The 11,956-nt window shown below is 39.0% G+C and overlaps 1 protein-coding gene across 3 annotated transcripts in view; it reads left to right on the top strand.

The window, feature by feature from the left end:
* The first annotated feature begins 710 nt into the window (after positions 1-710).
* Positions 711-11,956, top strand: part of CCDC112 (coiled-coil domain containing 112) — a 33,889-nt gene continuing 22,643 nt past the window's right edge. For all 3 annotated transcript variants that reach the window (XM_081315582.1, XM_081315585.1, XM_081315584.1), the window contains exon 1: positions 711-1,482. The gene's annotated coding sequence lies outside the window, so the exon portion shown is untranslated. The remainder of the gene's footprint in view (positions 1,483-11,956) is intronic.

Raw genomic sequence — 11,956 nt, 5'->3', positions numbered from 1 at the left:
TTAACCCTTGGAAAGGTCCAGCAAAGTCAATATGAATCCTGGACCAAGGATTCCTAGCTAACTCCCACTTATGCGTACGAATGTGTTGTTGTTCCGGCCTAGAACGTTGGCACAAATGGCAATTGGCAACACATTCCTCAATGTCATTGTCCAGTCCTGGCCACCACAAGTGGCTCCTAGCCAACGCCTTCATACGTACTATTCCTGGGTGCCCTTCATGTAACTCTAATAAAATAGCTGGTCTGTGGATTTCGGGAATGACCACATGGTTTCCCCACAGTAAGCATCCCAAATGAACTGACAGTTCATCTTTTCTTCTAAAATAGGGAATGTACTTGGCATCAGGGTTGGCATTTGGCCACCCGCTCAGGACCCAGGCCATTATTCTCTTTAAAGTATGGTCATTATTTGTTGCCACAGCTATATCTTTAGCGGTTAAAGGCCAGTCAGGAATGTCCTGTAGGGACATTATTTGTCCCACAGGGGCAGGGTCTTCCTCAGTGATGTTTAATGGCAGTCTGCTAAGGGCGTCAGCATGTCCCATGTCCTTGCCCGGTCTGTATTGGAGAGAAAATGAATATGCCGAGAGGAAAATGGACCACCTCAGCATTCTGGGTGACATGATTTGGGGAGTCTGTTTATCCGTGGTAAACAGTCCCAATAGGGGTTTGTGGTCAGTCAGTATGGTAAAGTTCCTACCATAAAGGTAGTCATGGAACTTTTTTACTCCTGCCACGATTGCTAAGGCTTCCCTGTCTATCTGAGCATAATTCCGCTCTGCTTTGGTTAGCGTCCGGGAATAATATGCGATTGGTCTTTGTATACCTTGGTTGTCTAAGTGGCTGATAACAGCCCCCACACCATAAGGTGAAGCATCACACGCTAGATAAATTGGTTTATTTTCGATAAAATGGGTTACTGTTGATTGGCTGGAAAGAATGTCCTTTACAGTTTGGAAACTAACTCTATGTTTATTCAGCCACTGCCAAGGAGTCTTTTTATCTAAGAGTCTATGGAGGGGTTCTGCAATGGCAGCCTTGTGTGGCACAAATGTATGGTAGAAGTTTACTAAGCCAAGGAAGGCTTGTAGTTCAGCCTTGTTCCTTGGTTCAGGAGCCCATTTAATTGCTTTAATTTTGTCAGGGGTAGGATGGATTCCATTTTTGTCTATCCTGAACCCCAAGAAATCAGTGGACTTAACCCCAATGCAACATTTTTCCCTTTTTAGTTTCAATCCAGCCCTCCTAAATCTTCCCAATACCTGTTCAAGCCGCTCCACTAACATTTCCTCATTTTTTCCAGCTATCAAGACATCATCAAAGTAAGGGCATACACCAGGTATGCCCTTTAAGGTCCTCTCCATCACTTCTTGAAAGATGCCTGGAGCTGCTGCAATACCAAATTGCAGTCTGTGGACTCGGAACGCCCCCTTGTGGGTAACAATCGTCTGTGCTTCTGCAGCCTCTTCAGAAACAGTCAATTGTAAGTACGCATGCGCATACGTTTGTCTAGCTTGGCAAACATGGCGCCGTCCTGGATCGTGGCGAGGACCTGCTTCACCGTCGGAACCGGGTAAGCATGTTTTTTCATTCCAATGTTCAGGGTGGCTTTGTAGTCAGCGCAGATTCTCACATCCCCATTGGGTTTGAGGGGTGTGACAATCGGCGTTTCCCACAAACCACCCTCAACAGGTTCTAAGACGCCCTGGCCTACAAGCCTGTCGAGCTCGGCCTCGATTTTTTCCTTCAGGGCGAAAGGTACCCTTCGGGCCTTAAGCCTGATAGGTTTTACTGAGGGGTCTAGATTAAATTTAATTGGGGGCCCTTTGTATTTACCTAGAGATCCATCGAATACGTCTGCAAATTCATTGCAGACTGATTCGAGGGTCTTATTTTTAATTACTGAATTTATTCCCCCGATCCAAATGCCCAGGGCTGGGAACCAGTTAAGGCCAATTAAACTAGTCCTTTGTCCCTCAGTGACTATTAAATCTAAAACCCCCTTAAACCCCTTAAATTTAACACTAAGGCTAATCTTTCCTTTTATTTTTATTGGGGTTTTTTGAAAATCGGTTAATTGAATTTTTGTTGAACTAAGTGGAATTTTCCTTCCACTTATTTGTTCAATCCTTTCAAGGGTTTCACTGGATATTATTGACACTGAAGCCCCTGAGTCTATTTCCATTCTGCAAGGAACCCCTTGCAGATGGACTATGATTTTTAATTTTCCTTCTGGAAAATTGCTATTTTTTCCTTTCCTACTGCGATTGACACGCGCCACCTCCCCTAGATTTGGAATTTTAACCCTGGGTCTAGGGGTCTCTTTGCCACTAAAGTAAGGGTTACCTTACCTTCGGGCCACACATCGACTTCGTGAAGGCGGTTGTCGCGAGCACGGCTCCTACAGATGGCCTGGATGTGGCCGGTCTTCCCACACGCTCTGCATTTTGCGGTACGGAATCGGCAAGAGGCGCGGGGATGGTTGCCTCCGCAGCTGCCACACCGGTTTTGGTTATCGTTGTCGCGCGGTCTGTTTGTGGTGTCCCTCCATTGTCGTTGGGCCCCTATCGCTTGTCTTTGCGGTGTTGCGGATTGGTGACGGCGGTTAGGTTCCGGCCCCTCACTTCGGGATGGGTTAGGCGCCAATTTTCCGAATCGTCTGGAGACTTCAGCGATATCTTCTTCCCACTGCTGGTCCACCTCCCCGCAGTCCACATAGCCTTCTTGGTTGATCTCGGCCGACACTGCCATGCTACTGCGGGGGGGGTCGCGATACCCGGTGGATTCGTATGTTAAAAGTTCATCCAGCACTTCCTGCAGATCGCTGGTGGGTTTGGCGATTATTCTGTTTTGCAGCTGCTCGTCTCGCAAGCCCAGTACTACTCGGTCCCGAATTCTTATTTCTAAATTGTCGTATTTACATCGTACTGCGGCTTCCCTGACGGCAGCAACGAATTTTTGTATGGATTCTCCCGGTCTCTGGTTCCTTTTCTCAAAAATGCGCCGCCAGAAGAGTTCGGATCTCCTAGGTGTGAAGTGGACCTTTAGTTTGGCTAGGAGGTCAGCATATGGCACGCTTGAGACCGGCTGCGGTTGACACAGTCCGACAGCGATTCGATAAACCGGTGTGCCGCAAATTGTCAATAATGCTGCCGCCTTTTTCCGGTCGTCTGTGATTCCGTTCACTAGCAGGAACCCTTCGACTTATCCGATGTATTCTTCCCAATCCTCTGGAAAGTTTGGGTCGAATTCTTTCAATGACCCTATTTGCGCCATTCGGAGAATTTTTCTTATTCCGCCGCGGCCGCTCGGTTGACTGTGACACGCTTTCGAATTTGCCGCCTTTGCGCAACAATTTCGCTGATTCTCTGGTCTTCTGTCTATCCCACCTTCGTCGCCAATTGTTTGGTTCTGATAGACGAGGACTCAGAGTGGTTTTACAATGAACGAGTTTATTGAATACACATAAGTCAACTGTCAACTGTCAAATGTTGCAAGCTTTTATAGTGGAACTGTTTGAACTGTAACCAATCATCGGAGTCTATTTTCCCGCTTCTTGTTTATTGTAACCAATGATTGCACCGGAATCTCCCGCTCTAAACCCAGCTATATTGCAATCTGCTATTCTCCTTGTTTGCAACTATTTACAGACACAACACAGTGCATCCTGCATTTTCATCTCAAGCCCTTAATTCCCTCTTCTTAATTTATCTTTTTTGTATCAGTCACCTATAGCACATCTTTTAACAGTCACCTATAGCACATCCATCTCCCAGTGTTTTGAACCCGATTGCATGAATTTTTATGCTAGCTACATTGTTCCTGAACCTAATGCTCTTTAGGCTGGTGAGGTTGCTTGAGCACTATGGAGACTAAATTCTAATACATTGGAAGTGTACCAGTCTGCTGTAACACAATTCAATATCAATTAATTAAGGACTATTTTCAAATATCTCCCACAGCTGAGTTTGAAATTTCTACAATAGGATTTTATTTTATTTATGAATAGAATAATATGGATTTGCAAGGCATTGCTTAATTTCCATTGATCATATATAGCATATATACCCTGATTTCCTTCCAAAGTAATAGGTGACAAAGGCTAAAGGATTTTATACATCTTGATGCTGCCCTTGGACAATGTTGGAATGCAGTAGGGAGGGAACAGTACTTTAATGTCAGTACAGCTAAAGATGAGTTAAGGTTCTCTTACTCATGGGTCAGGGTTGACATGAAGACAATGCCATGGAAAAAGGGCAAGAAAAAAATGATTTCACAGTGTATTTATGCCATTACGCAAGGAAAGATTCTCTCTATACCTTTATTTCAAAGCCATCAACTAATTATTTTTCTGATACTGCTTTCTAGCTGCTTGTTGCTTCCTGTGTCTTGCCAGAGCAATATCAAGTGGTTTTCCACAGCCTGGTACCATCCACATATGATGGTGAACTTCAGTTCTCTCCATCCCCCAGAATGCATCATCTGAAGCTGCTCTGGATTACTGTTAGCATAAGGTGAATCCACAACATTGTTTTGCTTCTAATTCCTACAACATTACATCTACTGGTTTCACCATTTACCATTTCTTTTACAATTATATTTATGAGGAACGTGTATAATGATAAAAAATGATATGTTTCTGGGGGTGGAATGAAAAAAAGACAGTGACAAGGACAAATTGTCATATTAATTCAGATCTGGAATTCTTCCCATGTCTGACTGGGAAAACAACCAAACCACAGCAGACCTTGTTTGGAAGGAAAACATAAAGTGTATCTAGAAATTAACATTCCCTCCAATAATCCTTATTGAACAAGGAATTATACTTCTTGGGCTCTAAACCTTCATTGCAAAGTCCAAGAGCATCTAAATGATACATAAAATTACAAAAAAAAGGTATAGGTCAGCTTTCTTTTTTGAGTTGCTGTAATCAGTCACTTGAACTCTAAAAATATTGTGCCATCTATCAGTGTTCTTAGGTTACAGCTATAAACAAGCAATGAGTTGCTAGAACTGGCATAGTTTTCTCCCCCAGTGCTAACTCGCCTAAGCTGGGCTCTTATGTTATAATGAAAATGAACAAGTATATGTTCCAGAGTGCAGGTTGTTCACCCCTTGTGGCTCTTGTTTTAGTCTGGGTTCTCTACATCACTCAGTTCCTGGTGGACCCATTAAGAAGCAGCGCTTTTTTCCTCATAGAACGCTCAGAACGGAGTTCCAGCACCTTTTTTGGATGGAACCTTGTAGGGTAGGCAAAGCGGGTTGTATGACATGTGTGAGTTCCGGCACCTTTTTCTTTTACAAAAAAAGCACCGTTAAGAAGTAACAGAGAATGAAAAGGGAAAAGGATAAGTTATAATAGGTGGTTAGCAGACAGCAGAGAAGTATTGTTGTTGTTGTTAGTTGCGAAGTCGTGTCCGACCCATCGCGACCCTATGGACAATGTTCCTCCAGGCCTTCCTGTCCTCTACCATCTTCTGGAATATATAATAAATAAAAGCTGAGCTAATGTTTGATAGACCTAGAGATAGCTGAACATATATACCCAAATAATTATCCCAGTCTGTTTACTTACTAAAACACACATATTCGCATGTATTCCTGATTGTAATCACTTCAAAATTAAGAAGTCCAAACTACTGCCCTGCATACCTTAAACAAATGGGCAGACTACAATAGAGCCCCATGGTACAGCCCTACTCTTTTATTAGATGATTGATTGTAGTTTTCGAAATCTATATGTATTTTGTTGAATGTGTTTGTGACTAATTCTTTTCACTTTGTTTTGCTTGCAGTTAATTCACCTATTACAGTCCCTATAGATGTTCTGTATGCAACTCCACTTCTTCAATTGGCATTATTCACTATTGCTTAAGAATAGCTTTCATAATATTAAAAGCTATTCTTCTTAAGCAATAAGTTTTATTGATCACTGTGACCCAGGTGACTAACAAGTCTGGGAGGGGGGAAGTCTCCAAGATTGTAACATTATAGATATATCTAGGAACTGTCAGGATTGAAGCTGATGAGGCAGGAATCTTTCATTCTCATGCCAGAGAAAGCTGTTTGGTCAATAAAAAGACAGATGGCATAAGTATTCAACGCTGGAAATAAATAGTCATATGACCATTGATTTACAACCTGGGAGGAAGAGGAACATAATTTAAACTTGGGAAGTAACATATATTTAGACAGAATTCCAATAGATGGTGTTAGACTGAATTTTTTTTTTTGTATGTCTGGCTTCCAAATTCTCTGCATTAAATCTACTTATTTAATCTTCTTGTAGTTGGAATGCAAATCAGGAGAGAATTTAATTGCCTTACTTAGTGTAGAAACAGTTTTCAAGAAGTCTGACCACTAAGGCTAAGATGCCTGTGGCTGGCCTTGTATCTTACTTTACAAAGGAGAGTCCATTTGACAGGCAATCAAAAGGCAATCCTTTTTTTAATTGAAAGGTTTTACAGTACATTTTAAGCATAAAAATACAAAAAGAATTAGATACTTGGAAAAAATTACAACTGTCTTTATTGGGAAGAATTGCAGCAGTTAAAATGAATGTTTTACCAAAATTTTTATTTTTGTTTCAAATGATACCTATACTTAAAAAAGATTCAAATTTGGAGGAATGGCAGAAAGGTATTAATAAATTTGTTTGGGCAGGGAAAAAGCCACGAGTTAAATTTAAGATAATGCAAGACATACGTGAAAGAGGTGGTCTTAAAATGCCTAATCTTAAATTATATTATGAGGCTGCTGCTTTATCATCGATAAGTGACTGGTTTAATTTAACACAAGGGAGATTATTAAATCTTGAGGGATGTGATTTATTATATGGTTGGCATGCATACTTATTGTATGATAAAAAGGTGGATAATATCTTTAAGACACATATATTAAGGTATGCCCTGTTGCGAGTTTGGAAAAAATACCGATACAAGTTAAATTATAAAATACCAATTTGGGCAATACCTAAGCATGCGATAGAAAACATAAGTCAGGGATTTAAACATGATGTGACTACATATAAAGATATTCTCAGACTGGAAAGGAATGTATGGCAATTAAAGCCATTTAAAATTTTAAAAGAAGGGAAAATAGTACAAACTTGGTTTCAGTATGGCCAGATACAAGCTAGATGGAAAGATCAGAAAATTGGCATTTCAACAATAGATGAAAATCTGGTAAAACAAATCAGAGATCAAGGTCAAGCACATATAAGAAGGATATATAATGCATTGATAGAAATAGATTCAGAAATGGAACTTGTTAAAGATTGTATGATAAAATGGGCCCAGAATATTCAAGAGCCAATAACGATGGATGTTTGGGAAAAAGTTTGGGTCAGAAATGTAAAATTTACTCAGGCACAAAATTTAAGAGAGAATTTTTATAAAATGTTTTATAGATGGCACTTAGATCCTAAAAAATTAGCACGTATGTATCCAAATTATCAGCCTAAATGTTGGAGGTGTGGTTGTGAGGACGCAACGTATTACCATATGTAAGACATGTCAAACACAAGGCCCGGGGGCCGGATCTGGCCTGTGAAGTGGTTTCATGTGGCCCACGAAGCCATCTTGGAAACAGTGAGGGAACGGCCCCCACTGCCTTGGCCCTGGCCCAGAGACCCTCCTCCTGCCAGAGACCCTCAGATCTATCCCACTCTTGCCCGGGCCCCCATAGGCACCCTTGATGCGAACGATGTAGAGCTGGCCACGCCCACCCAGTAGGCCATACACACTCTAGCCATGCCCACCCAGTAGGCCACGCCCACCCAGGCCACACCCACCCAGCCCCCTGAGGACAACCACAATGCTGATGCGGCCCTCAATGAAATTGAGTTTGACACCCCTGCCATATGTGGTGGACTTGTAAAAAAGTTAAAGCTTTTTGGATTAAAATTTGGTGGAATATGCAGAAGATATTTAAGAAAAAGATAAGGTTTTTGCCACAGTTATTTCTGTTGGGTATTATTACAGATTGTACTGTTATAGAAACTAAATTGATGTTGAATTTAATAACGGCAGCAAGACTTTTGGTTTCGCAATACTGGCAGAAGGAGAAACTGCCTACTATAGAAGAGTGGACTTTAAAAGTTTCAAACTTGGCAGAAATGGCAAAAATTTCAGTATAGTTGAAAGAACAATCGCAACAGAGATATATTTCGGAATGGAGAAGATGGATCGATTATATTCAGAATAAATATGGGACTAAATTTTTTTATTTAGCATATGAATGAATATTAGAATTATAAGATGTATTATTACTTATTTATGTTTAAGGGAGTTAAAGTGCGATAGGATTTAAAGTGTATTTATAGTTGGTTAGCATATTTTAGCTTAAGTTTGTTTGAAACAATACCCTGTATTCAGCTCGGGGAAGTCAGGGGGGGGAGGGAGGGGATGTGGGGGGGAGGGGGAGGGAAGGAGCAATCCTTTATCTGAAGGACAACAGAATAACAGAGTTGGAAGGGACCCTGGAGGACCTCTAGTCAGTACAACTAAAGATGAATGAACAATGACATTTTAAATTGAAAAAATATGTGATTTCATATATATTTTTATTTTATTACTTGTTTTCCCTTCTGTATATTAGAAGACAATAGGGTGAATGCCAAATGCATAAATTTAAACACTATGTGAACATTCTACTACATTAAGATTATATTTACTGGAAATGCCTACTTGTACCTTTATAAGGATACTGTAGACTGCAGAGAACATTGTAATGTGGAAAGAGAAAAATGCACACTCTAGTATCCTAGAACACTTTTTATTTTAAAGAAAGAAAAAATAAGAATATTCTTTTAATGGTATGGAAGTAAGACTTTGAGAAGACAACAATGCATTAAGGTGTTAAGACGAAAATAACAGTGGCTGTACAATTACTCAAGCATTTGCTTGTCCTTCTAAGCATCATTACAAACTAATTAATTTTACAACATTCGGTGGTTGATTTATGATTTCCTACACCAAGTTGTTATGAATATATGTTCATCAAATGTACATCCCACAAGTGGGAGATGATTCTTGGACATACATGGTATATATCTAACTTTTCTGTTCTGCTGGATGTAAAAAAAAGTTTGGTCTTTTTAAAACAAAATATAGAAGGAGTCTGTCAAGAAACAGAGCTATCGTTTCCCTAGCTTTTTGCATTTTTCTTTCTTAACTAATTTGCAAGCTGCTATACTGCCACATCTTGGCAGCTCTAAAATCACCTTCTTTCACATTGACCAGTTCTATTTCAATATTTAAAATTACAAAGGATTTTCACATTTGATGTTTTTAAAATAAAGTTTTATTCTGTTTATTTCTTGAGAGATTGGTTTATTTCAAAAGGGAAAGGAAGGGCTGGATGCTTTAGTCATCGTTGTTCTATGATATATAGCCAGGAGATGATACTCCAAAAATTATTTCAGCTTTTGCATGTTGGCTTTTTAATTGCCTGAAGGAAAACCATAGTGGGTATGGATAATGAAGGGCAGCTGAAGTATCCCTGGGGAAAAAAAGTGGTGGCAATAAGATCTGTCAAGTTTCTGTCTCAAAGGATGAAGGACCAGAATGTAAAGACCCAGAGGGTTTTGAGAAAAAGGTTTGGGACCTCCAGCCTCCTACCATATGAGTCTCAGAAAATTAAGTTAGTTCAAAAAAACCTTGGTTCAAAGGAAGGTATTAAGGGATCACAGCCATCAAATCAAAATATAGTTATTTGGTTGCTCCTTTCCAGGTTGTATCAATCTACATAATGTGATTTTTAAACATGTTTTATGAAGGTTGTTGCATGAATCAGCAAACTATGGTGTATTCATGAAATCATTAATAAAGAATGCATGGTTTAACATAACTTGCAATCCCTATCCTATCCCATTGCAAACAATGCATGGAAAAAGTCCTATTGTAGAGTGATAGTTTTCCCCTCATTTTTTGAATAGTTATAATTGCCTGGTCTCATCTAACACTTACATTCCCTAATCACTAGATGAAATTGAAGCAGCTTTTCTATAGGCTGTATTCAATAGATGTTAGAAAAAATCCTTAGCAATAGCATTTTGTTGAAATACTTAAAATGTAGGAGTTTTTAAAAATGAGAAAAAAGAAGTGAATTAAAATTCAGACACATACTGTAGGAGCAGCATGAAAAATCTTGAAAAGACAGCTAAAACTATTTCTGGCATAGCTATTAGGTGCCAAAGCCAATCTCTACCCGCCTCCCTTTTTTAGAAATGAGTTGTTTCCTCTAATACCTAAATATCTTTTTCTTCTCTGCAAACCAAGCTAGAATCTAATCATCAAGCTATTTTCTTTCTTTTTCTTTCTTTCTTTCTTTCTTTCTTTCAACTTTCAGGTTATCTTCATTTGGCTCCTTTTGAAAATGCATACAACAATACAATTTGTCACTGTTATTAGTGGTCCTTTTTGAATCACTTTTTGTTTTTCAATAGTACTATAGGTAGCCTCACTATGCAAAATAAAAACACAATGTATTGGCATTCCAACTGGAAATCTGAGATTGTGATATTCTCTCCTCAAATCTTACCAGAATTCAGGGGGGGGGGGGGAAGCAAACTTCCTTTTACCAGCCTGACTACAATCTATTTGAAATGGTGGAAATTAACATGCAATGGTGTTATAAAATCAATGCAAACAAATGCAGCCCAGCTATTCCACAGAGACACATTTGTTTTATCTGATGCATGATCAGAGATATGGTCACATCACTAATAAGTAGGAAATGCAAGTTCAAAATTGTGTGGATCACATTCAACTGAAACTGTGCTAGGACTAAAATAGCCCTTCTGCCAATATGAGCATCTGGATGCAGTTCCATTGTACACAGTGTAATAAAAGCTGCTTCAGTGATTAACAACTCTGAAAGATTCTTTTCAACCTTTGTTTTATGTTTTCTAGATATTCTGTTGTAAGAAGCTAGAAACAGATGGTTTAAAATGTACACATTTTTAAAAAGAGAGTATTCATTATGCTGAATAAAAATACTTTTAAACACTCTTTTTTATTTTTGAACATTGAAATACTATTTAGATTCCCAGTAAAAGGAGTACAACAGAGAAATCAATGGGTTGCAGGCATAAAATTATGCTAGACTCCAGATGGTAAGAGAAAAACTATTTGAACATTTTAGGAAATGACTAGATGGAATCAACCGCATATTTTGTAAGACCTGCTATGTGATTAAGAAACAATTTGCCTAGGGTCATCTGTTAAATTTAGTATCCTATATTTAGGATATATCTCCCAGGTGAAGGCATCCATATAATTCTTCTAACACCTTTCTGGTTAGTCTTAGTCTAATAATAGTGCCATTATGTTAACTATAGGGCATTCAATCTAGACATCTACTCCCACCCTGCAGTGGATGCTTCTATATCTGTTTCTCCTAGCAGAAAATAATTTTATTCCTCTACAAGATAATTATATCTGCAGCAAGGGATGTTACTCGAGGAGGTGTTGTGCCAACATTCACAAAACTCTATGCTCTGTAAACTTCCAATCTGTAGTTTCTATTAGAGGGAGTCTAGCTATACAAAATAAAAACACAACATATTGGCATTCTAACTGGAAAGCTTGTGAGATTTAGATGTTCTCTCCTCAAGTCTTACTAGAATTTAGAAAGGGACACCAAAATGTGTAGACATGATGTTTAATTATTTTTAACTTAATGCTTATTTAATTTGTGGATCTAATGGGCTCCATCTAAGGGTAATTACTTATATCATGGTGCGTATGGGCACTGCACTACTGACATTTGGTTTATATAGTGGTTTTTGAAATTTTTTATTGATTATGTAGTAGACTTCATAATGGAAATGTTGAGAATGACTGAGCTGTAAAACTATGAAGAAGCAGAAAGCTATTAAAAGAAGAAGAGGTTGATGTGGTTTTTTTAGAAATTTAGATAACACAGGACTGTTGAAAAATCCCAAACTCTGATAC

This window comes from Vipera berus, assembly GCF_964194415.1.
Source record: "Vipera berus genome assembly, chromosome: 2".
Taxonomy (NCBI): Eukaryota; Metazoa; Chordata; class Lepidosauria; order Squamata; family Viperidae; genus Vipera; species Vipera berus.
The sequence above is the reverse complement of the archived record's forward strand: the minus strand, read 5'-3'. Positions and strand labels throughout refer to the sequence as shown.